Below are 15273 nucleotides of genomic sequence, written 5' to 3'. Positions count from 1 at the left end.
GTTTTTTCGTCTACCTAACCTACCTAACCTAACCTAACCTAGCTTTTTTTGGCTACCTAACCTAACCTTACCTATATATATAGGTTAGGTTAGGTTAGGTAGGGTTGGTTAGGTTCGGTCATATATCTACGTTAATTTTAACTCCAATAAAAAAAAATTGACCTCATACATAGTGAAAAGGGTAGCTTTATCATTTCATAAGAAAAAAACTTATAGTAAATATATTAATTCAGGAAAACTTGGCTTATTAGGCAAATCGGGCCTTGAATAGTAGGCTGAGAAGTGAGTTCTGGCTACTAGGTACGACATATATATATATATATATATATATATATATATATATATATATATATATATATATATATATATATATATATATATATATATATATATATATATATATATATATATATATATATATATATATATATATATATGTATATATTAGTATATTTTGGTAGCAGTCTTTCCTGTAGACATATATTATTAAATATGACCGAAAAAGTAAGATTAATAATTCTAACACGAATTTTCTCAATCTTTCGTACATTACGCTTCACTGTTGGAGGTAAATCAAAAATCAATTCTCCAAAATTCATTTTTATTTCTAGTCTGACGCGACACGGGCACGTTTCGTAAAACTTATTACATTTTCAAAGACTTTAGTTCACAAATACACAACTGAATTGAACTTACGTATCTCCGATTTTATATCTACATTTGAGTGAGGTGGAAGGGGTGATGCGGCATTAACACAAGACAGAACAAAATGTGGTATTAATAGGGTATTAATTTCATCAACACAAGACAGAACAAGGGTATTAATAGGGTATTAATTTCATCAACACAAGACAGAACACGAAACAATGGATATTGAATAGAAGTGTTTGTAGAAAGCCTATTGGTCCATATTTCTTGATGCTTCTATATTGGAGCGGAGTCTTGAGGTGGGTAGAATATAGTAGTGCAATAATTGGCTGTTGATTGCTGGTGTTGACTTCTTGATGTGTAGTGCCTCGCAAACGTCAAGCCGCCTGCTATCGCTGTATCTATCGATGATTTCTGTGTTGTTTACTAGGATTTCTCTGGCGATGGTTTGGTTGTGGGAAGAGATTATATGTTCCTTAATGGAGCCCTGTTGCTTATGCATCGTTAAACGCCTAGAAAGAGATGTTGTTGTCTTGCCTATATACTGGGTTTTTTGGAGCTTACAGTCCCCAAGTGGGCATTTGAAGGCATAGACGACGTTAGTCTCTTTTAAAGCGTTCTGTTTTGTGTCTGGAGAGTTTCTCATGAGTAGGCTGGCCGTTTTTCTGGTTTTATAGTAAATCGTCAGTTGTATCCTCTGATTTTTGTCTGTAGGGATAACGTTTCTATTAACAATATCTTTCAGGACCCTTTCTTCCGTTTTATGAGCTGTGGAAAAGAAGTTCCTATAGTCTAATAGGGGGTATAGGTGTTGTGTTAGTTGTCTCTTCAGAGGCTGCATGGCTTTTCACTTTCCTTCTTATGATGTCTAATAGGGGGTATAGGTGTTGTGTTAGTTGTCTCTTCAGAGGCTGCATGGCTTTTCACTTTCCTTCTTATGATGTCTAATAGGGGGTATAGGTGTTGTGTTAGTTGTCTCTTCAGAGGCTGCATGGCTTTTCACTTTCCTTCTTATGATGTCTTCGACGAAACCATTGGAGAAGCCGTTATTGACTAGGACCTGCCTTACCCTCACTGAGGACCAAGTCACTCTCCTAAATCTGGGCATAAACTGTCATGTTATGTCCAGACCGAGTGAGATGGCCCGGAAAGTAGAGTTGGAAATTCTGTTGGACGACATATTCGACCTCGAGACACAAAAGAAGGGCACTACCAAAGATACCTTACAAGCAGAACTTATTGCAGAAGGAGGAAAGAATCGAGGCAACTACAGAAGCACCATACTGTCCCCCGAGCTTAAAGCGGCAGCTAAAAGCCTTCGTGAGAACAAGAAGATAGTTGTCAGGAGAGGTGACAAGTCGCCAATATATGTCATTCTTAAAAAAGACGAATATCTGGCGAAAATGAACATCATACTCTCTGACCAAACTAAGTTCCAAAGGGTAACGAAGGACACTACAGCCGAATTAAAAGCAAAGGTCAACAAACTGATCGAAACTGTGAACGCCAAGAAATCCGGACTCCACCTGCCAAAGATCATTGGGGAATATAAACCTGGATATGCGTATGGAAATGTCAAGACGCACAAGCCTGGAAACCCACTTCGGCCAATCATTAGCCAGATACCCACACCCACGTACAGACTGGCGAAGCGACTCAACGGCCTGCTGACTCCTTATGTTCCTTGCGCCTTCAGCCTGAAGTCTCCAAAGGAATTTGTTGACTTACTGCGGGGCACACGGGCCACAGGGATAAGAGCCTCGTTGGACGTAGAATCGCTGTTTACCAACGTACCTGTGGACGAGACAATCGGAATGATAGCCGACAGAGTGTATCGTGATCCAGCCTGTACTCCTCTTGACATACCAGAAAATATTCAGAGGAAACTACTCCAAGCTTGTACTAAAGAGGCACCCTTCTTGAGCCCGGATGGGCACATGTATAAGCAAGTAGATGGGGTCGCCATGGATTCTCCCCTAGGTGTCCTGTTTGCAAACTTCTACATGGGTACCATCGAGCAAAAAGTCTTAGTCGACATGAACTTGAAACCGGCCATATACTGCAGGTATGTTGACGACATTTTTACACAGGTACCTGATGTCAGACATCTGCAGGAGCTGAAGGAGGCATTTGAGCAGAGTTCCGTGCTGCGTTTCACTTACGAGATGGAAAAGGATGGGAAGCTGCCCTTTCTAGATGTAACAGTCATGGAAAAGGGCGGAGGTTTCCACACTGCAGTCTACACTAAGGAAACAAACATAGGAATGTGCCTAAATGCCAACAGCGACTGCCCAGACAGGTACAAGAGGAGTGTTGTTAACGCATATGTCGACCGTGCTCTCAGCCACAGCTCAGAATGGAAGCAAGTCGACGAAGAACTCTGTAGGGTAAAGCAGGTCCTAGTCAATATCGGCTTCTCCAATGGTTTCGTCGAAGACATCATAAGAAGGAAAGTGAAAAGCCATGCAGCCTCTGAAGAGACAACTAACACAACACCTATACCCCCTATTAGACTATTTTACAGGAACTTCTTTTCCACAGCTCATAAAACGGAGGAAAGGGTCCTGAAAGATATTGTTAATAGAAACGTTATCCCTACAGACAAAAATCAGAGGATACAACTGACGATTTACGATAAAACCAGAAAAACGGCCAGCCTACTCATGAGAAACTCTCCAGACACAAAACAGAACGCTTTAAAAGAGACTAACGTCGTCTATGCCTTCAAATGCCCACTTGGGGACTGTAAGCTCCAAAAAAACCAGTATATAGGCAAGACAACAACATCTCTTTCTAGGCGTTTAACGATGCATAAGCAACAGGGCTCCATTAAGGAACATATAATCTCTTCCCACAACCAAACCATCGCAAGAGAAATCCTAGTAAACAACACAGAAATCATCGATAGATACAGCGATAGCAGGCGGCTTGACGTTTGCGAGGCACTACACATCAAGAAGTCAACACCAGCAATCAACAGCCAATTATTGCACTACTATATTCTACCCACCTCAAGACTCCGCTCCAATATAGAAGCATCAAGAAATATGGACCAATAGGCTTTCTACAAACACTTCTATTCAATATCCATTGTTTCGTGTTCTGTCTTGTGTTGATGAAATTAATACCCTATTAATACCACATTTTGTTCTGTCTTGTGTTAATGCCACATCACCCCTTCCACCTCACTCAAATGTAGATATAAAATCGGAGATACGTAAGTTCTATTCAGTTGTGTATTTGTGAACTAAAGTCTTTGAAAATGTAATAAGTTTTACGAAACGCGCCCGTGTCGCGTCAGACTAGAAATAAAAATGAATTTTGGAGAATTGATTTTTGATTTACCTCCAACAGTGAAGCGTAATGTACGAAAGATTGAGAAAATTCGTGTTAGAATTATTAATCTTACTTTTTCGGTCATATTTAATAATATATATATATATATATATATATATATATATATATATATATATATATATATATATATATATATATATATATATATATATATATATATATATATATATATATATATATATATATATATTGGTGTATACTGGCAGCAGGTTTTCTTTCAAACATGTTTCATTGAATATGACCGCATATTCTGTATTTATTATTTTCTGGTTTAGGGCTTCTATCCCTCTAACTATTTTCTTAGCATCAGGGCTTAATTGAAATAGGAGTTCTCCAAAACTCATTTTCGTACTTTTAAGGTGAAGAAAAGAAGTGATTTACTATAGAGTGTATTACACTTATTTGTATAATTTGCACGACGTTTCGAACCTCCATGGTTCATTCTCAAGTGAACAGATCTTACAATACTAGTTGATTTTATACCCGCATTAGGTCAGGTGATAATACAATGAAGGTGAAAACATGGGGGGATACATAAGGGATAAACATAGGGGCTGCAGAATGCTTATTGGCCCATACGAGGCATCTCCTATCTAAACACAAAGATTAATCCAGTGTAATTGGCCTGTTATGTTGGACATTGTCTTCTGTGTTGGCATCGATATGTTCTTGTCTTGTCCTTACTCTCATGGTGGGTAGAGTAAATAGTTCCGTGATTTGGGTGTTCATGGTAGGTCGCTCTATTCTTATGTGAATTGCCTCAAGAATTTGTAATCTTCTTGAATCTTGGGTTTTGTCTATTATGCAAGTATTCTTGTTCAACATTTCTCTTGTTAGAGTAATGTCATGGGCTTGTCTCATGTGATTCCTAGGGGCACCAGATTGAAGATGGCATGTCAAACGCCTCGTCAGCTTGGTCGACGTCATACCTATGTACTTACATTGAAGGTTACATCCTTCGTGGGGGCAAGTGTACATGTATACAACGCTTGACTGCTGTAGAGGGTTCTCCGTCGGCTTCGGGCTGTTTTTGATAAGGAGTTCGGAAGTCTTCTTGGTTTTGTAGAATATTATCAGGTTTATGTTTTGGTTAGGAGTAGTGCTTTTTACTTCTTTACGGATTATTTCTTTCATTATTCTTTCCTCTTTTATATGTTCACTGTGCATGGTTGCTTTGTAATATAATTTTATTGGGGGTGTTGTGGTTTCTGTTCTGGGTTCTGAATTATACCAACGGTCCAAGTGTCTTCTTATAGCAGCGTTTATTTCCGCGTTGCTATATCCGTTGTTCACCAATACCTGAGTTACTCTTTCAAACTCTCTACTCACGTTGCTCCATTCAGAGCAGTGGGTAAGCGCTCGACGAATATAAGCATTGAGAACACTGGCTTTGTATCTTTGGGGGCACTCACTTCTACCGTTCAGGCATAATCCTATGTTGGTGGGCTTGGTATATACGTTGGTGCTTAAAGAGGTTCCTGTTTTTGTTATTAGTACATCCAAGAATGGCAGACTGTTATTTTCACTATTTTCATGTGTAAATCGGAGTACTGACTCTCTCTCTAGGTGTCTTTTTAGGTCAATTAGTTCATCTGAGTCTTTTACTATTACGAATATGTCATCTACATAACGGCAGTATACAGTTGGTTTTTGTCTGCTACTGAAGACCCTATCTTCGATGGTTCCCATATAAAAATTAGCAAATAAAACTCCTAAGGGGGAGCCCATTGCTACTCCGTCTATTTGTAAATACATGTCTCCTTGTGGACTGATGAAAGGGGCTTCCTTTGTACATGCTTCGAGAAGACTTTTCAAGTGTGGCTCAGGTATGTCTAATTTGGGGGTGCTCTCGTCTCTGTATACTCTGTCCAGTATCATTCCTATGGTTGTGTCGACTGGGACGTTGGTAAAAAGGGATTCAACGTCCAGGGAAGCGATGATTCCATCGGGCTGGGTAGATTTGATCAATTCTAGGAAATCTGCTGATGATTGTAGACTAAACTTACTTGGAGTGTATGGAGTTAGGAGTTCATTGAGTTTCTTTGCCAGGTGATAAGTTGGGGTTGGTATTTGGCTGATTATAGGGCGTAGTGGGTTACCTGGTTTATGCGTCTTAACATTGCCGTAGGCATATCCTAAGCCATAGTCGCCTTGAAGTTTATTGAAATGCACACTACCTATATATATATATATATATATATATATATATATATATAATATATAAATACTTAAAAAGACTTTTAAGGCTCAACCATGTAATTGGTCAGGGACTACAGGGCCTTCACTAGAAACTATACAGTCCACTGTAATTTACCTGGCCTAGGGTGTCTACGTCTCGTCCGAGTTGAAGTCACTTGCGTTCCGTTAACATCTAGAACCGGTCAGTTGTCAGTGTCCTCTGTCAAGTGTCCAAAGCTATTGTGGGTTGTTACTGTATAAACAGGTTACCTTGGTTGCGTTTGGAGTCGACGTTGAGATTCCTCGGACGACGTAGAATGGAAAGTCTGAGCTCCAGAGTTTTGTGATATGTTATTGTAATGGGAGTGACCATTGTTGTTCCTGGAAAACTGCATTGGTTGCTGTGCGCCTTGCCAAGACTGACTACGGGAACCGTTAACCTGAAATAACCTTCGTCGAACTTCACAGACTGATGTGTGGCGGCCAACTTTCTTATTATACTTACACTATGGAGGGTTTGCGGTATTACCTTGATGAAAGTTGTCCAGCGGGAGACGACCGGGGTGCGGACTTGCAGTACTTTGCTAAATGCTTAGACTTTCCCCAGTTGCAACAAGCAACGTTTGGACGTGGACTGTAATGTCTGGGCAACTTATGAGGAGGAGAACTGGACTGCGGATCACGACCATCTGTGTGCTTACGTAAATGAGAATGTTGTGATCACGTGGAAGGAGAGTGTAGCGGGCTTCCTACTACATTTACCTTGTCAGGGGCTGGTAACAGTTGAGAATTCGCAGGAGCTAACTTATTCACAGTTCGAAAACCTCTCTGATTTCTTATCAGGGGTCAAAATTTTCCTTTTATATTAAAGAAAAGTGTTCTCAGGGGTAAACCGATGTATCATCCCAAACGCTATCATCTTAGCAATCACTACTGCGGTCAGTAACTGATCCTTATTCAATCATGTTGAGTTACGAAGTGCAGTCCCAGGGGCATAATGGTACTGATCTAACCGGCAAGTAAATGCATTAAGAGACTCTCCAGGTTTAATGGTGGCGTTTGTAATTTTTCCCACCAAACTATACAGGTTCAAATCCCTTTTATTAACAAACCTACGTCGGAAATAAATCTGTAAATATATCCTATGACTGGATACCAACAGTCCCTTTCTCTTCAACTACTGCTCTTGCAACACTTCGAGTGTTGTCAATAGAGGAACCTAGCAATAATCGGCACCAGATGGATCAGAAAATTGAGCTCTGGCCTTAGTCTCTACCTCGCTGAACGAAGACTCAGACAGTCGAGCCTCGCTAGCAACGAGAGGTGTGGTCATCTCCAGAGTTGAACTCAGTAAGGTCCGAGTTGCCTCCCCATTTGACCCGGAAGGGGGAACAGTATCGTTTGTCATCGTAATTACAGTGGAGTGTACGTGGGACCGTAGATTGTAGAGAGACGCACCTAGCATCAAACACAATTTACAGAAAAAAAAATACCAACCAACACAGAAAATGTCAAACATGGCTCAACAAAGTGAATGGCAAAATATTTGTTAATGATGTTAGGCAAAACTCAATGAATGGATAACAAATAAAATTGTAAATTTAAGAGCATGGTCAGAATGTAACTTACCACAAGAAGTTAAAAGTAAAAATGTAACTAAATCAGTGCTGGAGCTCACCACCGTCTGGTCATGTAATATAACCCCAAGAATTTATCTTATGTAGTAAATACACGTGTCTATGGGTGTAACCGTGTGCACATGTTCCTCTGTGTGTACCTGTGTGCACATGTGCCTCTGTGTGTACGTGTGCCTCCATAATTACTTGTATGCACATGTGCCTGTGTGTGTATCTGTGTCCACATGTGCATCCGTGTGTACCTGTGTCTACAAGTGCCTTTTAGTGATCCTGTGTTCACATATGACTCTGTGTGTGCACACGTGCCTCTGTGTGTGTGTACCTGTGTGCACATGTGCCTTTATGTAAATCTGTGTGCACATGAGCCTCTGTGTGTATCTGTGTCCACATGTGCCTCCGTGTGTACCTGTGTCTACAAGTGCCTTTTAGTGATCCTGTGTTCACATGTGACTGTGTGTGCACACGTGCCTCTGTGTGTGTGTACCTGTGTGCACATGTGCCTTTATGTAAATCTGTGTGCACATGAGCCTCTGTGTGTACCCGTGTGTACATGTACCTCTGTGTATCTATGTGCACATGTACCTCTGTGTGTACCTGTGTGCACATGTGCCTCTTTATATACATGTGTGCTTATGTACCTCTGTGTGTACCTTGGTGCACATGTGCCTCTGTGTGTACCTGTATCTAGAGTATTCCGTGTAAATATTTCGCCTATTTCCACTCTGTCAATTCCCCTGAGTATTTTATACGTTCCTACTATATCCCCCCAACTCCCTTCTTTTTTCTAGTGTTGCGTTCCTTCAGGTGCTTTTCATATCCAATCTCTCGTAACTCTGGGACGAGCCTCGTCGCAAACATCTGGACCTTTTCTAGTTTCCTTATGTGTTTCTTTAGGTGGTGGACTCAATGATGGCGTGGCATACGCTAAGACTGGTCTCAAGTAGGCAATGTAAAGCATCCTTAATGCCTCCTTACTTAGGTTTTTGAATGATGTTCTAACTTTTGCCAGTGTAGAGTACGCTGCTGTCGATATCCTATTTATATGTGCCTCAGGAGTTTGATTAGGTGTTACGTCCATTCCCAGGTCGCTTTCTCGAATCGTCACATGTAGACAGTTTCCCTTCATTTTGTACTGTCCCTTTGGTCTCCTATTTCCTAATCTCATTTCTATAACTTCACATTTCCTCATGTTGAACTCCATTAACCATTTCTCTGACCATCTCTGCAACCTGTTCAAATCCTCTTGGAGGATCCTACAATCCTCATCTTTCACAACTCTTCTCATTAATTTTGCGTCATCCGCGAACATCCACATGTAGGACTCTACTCCTTGTAAACATGTCATTAACGTATATTAGAGTAGAATTGGTCCCAGCACCGATTCATGAGGTTCTCCACTAGTTACTGTTCGCCAGTCCGACCTCTCGTCCCTTGCCGTTACTCTTTGGCTCCTTCCTGTTAGGTAGTTCCTTACCCATGCTAAGGCATTTCCACTTACTCCCACCTGCCTCTCAAGTTTGAATAGCAGTCTCATGTCCGGTACTGTACCTGTGTGCACATGTGCCTCAATGTGTACATGTGTGCACATGTGCATCTGTGTGTACATGTGCCTCTATGTGTACATGTGTGCACATATGTCACTGTGTGTACATGTGCCTCTGTGTAAACCCGTGTGCACATGTGCCTCTGTATGTACCAGTGTGCACATGTGCCTCTGTATGTACTAGTGTGCACATGTGCCTCTGTATGTACCAGTGTGCACATGTGCCTCTGTATGTACCAGTGTGCACATGTGCCTCTATGTGAACATTTGTGCACATGTGCTTCTGCGTTTACTTTTGTGTACATGTGCCTCTATGTGAACTGTGTGTTCATGTGCCTCTATGTGAACTGTGTGTTCATGTGCCTCTGTGTGAACCTGTCCTTTAGTCATCTGAGAATGCAGCTATTTTAGTATTGGGAAATCGATAGATAACTCCAATAGTCAAGGAGGATTTAAGGGATTTAATGGAAAATTGAGCAAAGGTATATTCACAGTAGTCATCTATATCACTAGGGACACTATTGCAGATGAAGGTATCTTGGTAGTATATAGCTGTGCCACCTCCTTTTTCTGTTAGGCCTACATTGCGAATGGCTCCATAATCAGCTAAGTTAAAAAGTTGTGTATGGTCTTTACTTAGCCAGGTTTCTGTTAAAATAATGGATGATGGCTCAGTACCTAGCGCTGCGAGTAGTGCATTTATATCATCAAAATGTTTTCCAAGTGACCTGACATTTTGGTTGAAAACTGATGTGTTATTACGGAGTTTGTTTTTCGCCTGGTGTGCTGTGTAATACCAGCAGTGGTGATGATCAATGAGTTGGTTATTGTATATTTGAGATAGCAGATTTTGTTCAGATAAATATCAGTTTGCATGTGGATGCAATGGAGTCAAGGTACAATAAGGTAAACAATTACAGAGCAGTAAAATATTTAATCTGCTAAAAATAACAATTATTTATGGTAAACAAAGAAAAAAATATGCAAATATATATATATAACAGAAATAACTAAAGTAAAATGAAGATTCACTGAATTGATACAGTAATAGCAAATATCATTTGATAATTATGTAAAACAATAGCTTACTTTAATAAAATAATTACACTATAGCTAATTACCAAAGTTACACTAAAACAAAAATGAGGTAGACTTTTTCTTGAGGTGAGATACTATGAGGTAGACAGTTTTTTGAGTATATGTCGTATCAGAGGCTAGGTCCAAGGTGGTTGAGTTGTGGTAATATGAGGAAAATACCTTGTAACAACATATTAATAAAATATCAGCAAAATTACCTGTAATCCAGGGTGGAATGGAAGTCGGGAGCATACATTAACAACTTTAACAGTTAACTCACACTCTGTGTGTGATGCGCATAGGTACATATAATGGATTTTGGGGTTTTGGTTGCAATAATTTGGGTGAATTTAGCTAATGTTGTGTTAGAGTTATTAGGTTAGGTCTGGTTTGGTAGAATTGATGCTACAAAAAACACATCTGGATATTGGAAATAGCAAGATGGACACAGAACTAGCTCTATGAAATGGTTTTGGGAACTAGGTATGTTGTGCTTAAACTGGATTTCGGATATCGGAAATATTCATTCAATTTAGATGGAATAAGTGAAAACTTGGGTAAAATTTGCTTTGGCTGTGCTATGATACTAAACATTTTAGGAATATTTTTTGTAAATTGTATTAAATTAGGTTGAATTTTGGTTGGCCAGCATTTATTTTGCTTTATATATTAACTTTAATCAAATCTAGCTTTGAATATGATAGGTCAGCTTAGATAAGATTGCATAGGTTAGGATGGAATAGGTGAAAACTTGAGTAAAATGAACTTTGGTTGTGCTATGATACAAAACATTTTGGGTACATTTGGTGTAAATTGTGTTAAATTACGTTGAATTTAGGTGGGATAGCATAAATTATGTCAACTTTAATCAAATATTGCTTAGGATATGCTAGGTCAGGTTAAGTTTGATTGTGTAGGGTAGGATATATAATATCTTAATGGTAATGATCTAACTTGTTCAGAATATAGAGTAAATTACCCTATTAGGGTTAGAGCCATACCTAGCATTTGTAATGGATAGGTAGAGGCTACATAGGAATGTATGTGAGCATATGGGCGCTGTGGACTTGGGAATGGGGTATGTTATGTCAAGACTGGATGTTGGATATTTGGAAACATACATTAAATTCAGATGACATAGGTCAAACTTGGATCAATTGGGCTTTAAGTTGGGCTATGATAGGATAAATTTGTTGGAAATTGTCTTAAATTTGGTAAATTCAGGTATATTTGTGCAAATTTGATGGAAATTGTATTAAATTAGGTGGGATAGCTTAAATTTGGTCAACTTAAGTTAAGTATAGCTTTGGATGTGCTAGGTCCGGTTAGGTGGAGTGGTGTATGGGTAGAATATATAATATCTTTAGAATAATGAACTAGCATGTTCATAAAATAGTGTAAATTTTCCTATCTGGGTTCGAGCTGTAGCTAGCTCATGTAATGGATGGACTGAGGTGACTTAGGCTTGTATGTGAGGATATGGGATGCTTATGTTTAGTTAGTTTAGCTTTTGCTTGGTTGAATTTGGTTAAATTTGTGAAGTATAATTTTTCCTAGATTTAGATGAATTTTGGTTCTAATTGATTGCATTTGTGATAGGATATAGTATATTTGCTTAAGTTGTCATAGAAATTACAAATTTCACCTAACCCCACCTGTCCCTAACATAATTAAGGCTAGAACCAGTAATTCTGTTGGATGGTTAGCCTAAATAAATATGGGTGACATAATTGAAGAGGATGTAACAAGAGGGGTATTAATAACTTATGTCCATTAAAACAATGGACATAAGTTACATGAATAGTTTAGCACTAATTATGTTGAAACATCAATGGAAAATGTATGTGCTTTCATATTGAGCTCATAGGATGGCGGACATACCATTCATTCATGTGAAATTCTGACTTTTGGGGAGTTGGTTAAACTCAGAATATTATAAATAATGTCCTAAATATACCTAGAAAAAAATATGCGAATTGCGTATTGTTTGACCTAGTTGGCTGTGACTGTATTTGTACTAGGAGCACAATTAAAATAGTTCTGCAAGTTGTGCATTAATTGTGCAGGTTATGTATTTTGCATAAGTTGTATGATGATTGCAATTATGTATCTATTATATATTCCCTCAAATTGTATATTTTTTGTGCAAGTTGTGTGTTAATTGCACATGTTTTTGTATGTGTATTTGTGGAATTGTGTAGTTGTGTATTTAATGTATATGGACTAGTTATATATAGTTCATATTTGGGCTATATGTGTATTGATTATATTTTGTGAAAGTTGTGTATTATTTGTTTATATGTTGTAATTGTATTTGTGTGAACTATCTATTTGTGCTGACTGTGTATTTACATATTTGGGCTAGTTATATATTGTAATTTTTGTGCTAGATATGTATTTGAGTATAATTATGCAAGTTGTGTAATAATTATGAAAGATGTGTAATAATTGTGCAAGGTGTGTATTAATTGTGTATGTTGTATAATTGTATATGGACGAATTGTTTATTTATACCATTGTGAAAGATGTGTAATTATATAACAAGTTTGCTTGTATTAACTGTGCAGAGATGTGTATTAATTAGACAATTTGTGTAATATTTGTCCATGTTTTATACTCGCTTTGTGCGAATAGTGTATTGATTGTGTTTTTAATTTCTGAAGTGTAACTGGTGCAACTGTATTTTTTTCCGAATTGTGTATTTGTGTAAGTTCTGTATATGTTATCTGAAAAACGATCTTCATGTGCAAGTGTGAAAGTGTATTTGGTTTATGAGACAATGTGTGGGTATTTTGTGAAAATTATGTTTATGGAATTGTTAAATTTTGGTGAAAACACATTTTGATTTTATGAGCATATATGCAATTTGTTATATATATGCATATACCATACTTTGTGTAAATGTTATACTTTGACTGTATATGCAATATTTGTGTAAATGGTTTATTTTGTGTGGAACTTATATATTTTGTATGTACCTACCTACCTTGAGGTGCTTCCGGGGCTTAGTGTCCCCGCGGCCCAGTCGTCGACCAGGCCTCCTGGTTGCTGGACTGATCAACCAGGCTGTTAGACGCGGCTGCTCGCAGCCTGACGTATGAGTCACAGCCTGGTTGATCAGGTATCCTTTGGAGGTGCTTATCCAGTTCTCTCTTGAACACTGTGAGGGGTTTGCCAGTTATGCCCCTTATGTGTAGTGGAAGCGTGTTGAACAGTCTCGGGCCTCTGATGTTGATAGAGTTCTCTCTCAGAGTACCTGTTGCACATCTGCTTTTCAACGGGGGTATTCTGCACATCCTGCCATGTCTTCTGGTCTCATGTGGTGTTATTTCTGTGTGCAGGTTTGGGACCCGCCCCTCAATTATTTTCCACGTGTAAATTATTATGTATCTCTCCCGCCTGCGCTCAAGGGAGTACAGATTTAGGCTCTTTAGTCGGTCCCAGTAATTTAGATGTTTTACTGAGTGGATTCTAGCAGTAAAGGATCTCTGCACGCTCTCTAGGTCAGCAATTTCTCCAGCTTTGAAAGGGGCTGTCATAGTGCAGCAGTACTCCACTCTAGATAGCACAAGCGTTTTGAAAAGTATCATCATCGGTATAGCATCTCTAGTGTGAAAAGTTCTTGTTATCCAACCTGTCATTTTTCTTGCAGTTGTGACGGCTACTTTATTGTGTTCTTTAAAGTTCTTTAAAGGTAAGGTCTTCCGACATGAGTACACCCAGGTCCTTTACATTGCCTTTTCGTTCTATGTTATGATTTGCCTGCGTTTTGTACGTGGTTTCTGTTTTTATATTTTCAATTTTTCCGTAGCGCATGAGCTGAAACTTATCCTCGTTGAATACCATATTATTTTCTGTAGCCCATAGAAAGACCTGATCTACATCTGATTGGAGGTTTGCCGTGTCCTCTATGTTGCCAACTCTCATGAAAATCTTAGTGTCATCTGCAAAGGATGATACAGTGCTATAGGTTGTGTTCTGGTCTATGTCCGATATGAGGATGAGAAAAAGTACTGGAGCAAGCACAGTACCCTGGGGGACTGAGCTCTTCTCGGTTGATGGGCTGGATTTTATTTTGTTGACTATTACACATTGGGTTCTGTCAGTCAGGAAATTGTAGATCCATCTGCCTATTTTCCCGGTAATTCCTTTTGAACGCATTTTATGTGCAATAACACCATGGTCACATTTATCAAAAGCTTTTGCGAAATCTGTGTAAATTACATCAGCGTTTTGTTTGTCTTTCATAGCATCTAATGCCATATCATAGTGGTCCAGCAACTGCGACAGGCAAGAGCGCCCTGTTCTGAAACCATGTTGTCCGGGGTTGTGGAGATGCTGTGATTCCATGTATTTTGTGATCTTACTTCTTAGCATTCTCTCAAAAATTTTTATGATGTGCGATGTTAGTGCTATCGGTCTGTAATTTTTTGCCTCTGCCTTATTTCCTCCTTTATGGAGTGGTGCTATCTCTGCTGTTTTTAGTATGTCAGGGATAACGCCAGTATCTAGGCTTTGTCTCCACAGAATGTGAAGGGCCTGCGATAGTGGTTTTTTACAGTTCTTGATGAATATGGAGTTCAAAAATTCATTTGGGTTATCAATCTTTAGTGCATTTAATGGTTCACTGAAAACAGAGTCGTACTGCTTCCTCAGTAACTCGCTCATTTCTTTGTTGTCATCTGTGAAAGTTCCATCTCCCTTTCGCAGGGGCCCGATACTAGATGTGGTTTTTGATCTTGATTTTGCATAGGAGAAAAAATATTTCGGATTTCTCTCTATTTCACTGATGGCCTTTTGCTCTCTTTGCCTCTCCTGGGTTTTGTATGATTC

Source organism: Procambarus clarkii, chromosome 70 (genome assembly GCF_040958095.1).
Source record: "Procambarus clarkii isolate CNS0578487 chromosome 70, FALCON_Pclarkii_2.0, whole genome shotgun sequence".
Lineage (NCBI taxonomy): Eukaryota > Metazoa > Arthropoda > Malacostraca > Decapoda > Cambaridae > Procambarus > Procambarus clarkii.
Note: the sequence above shows the minus strand (reverse complement) of the source record.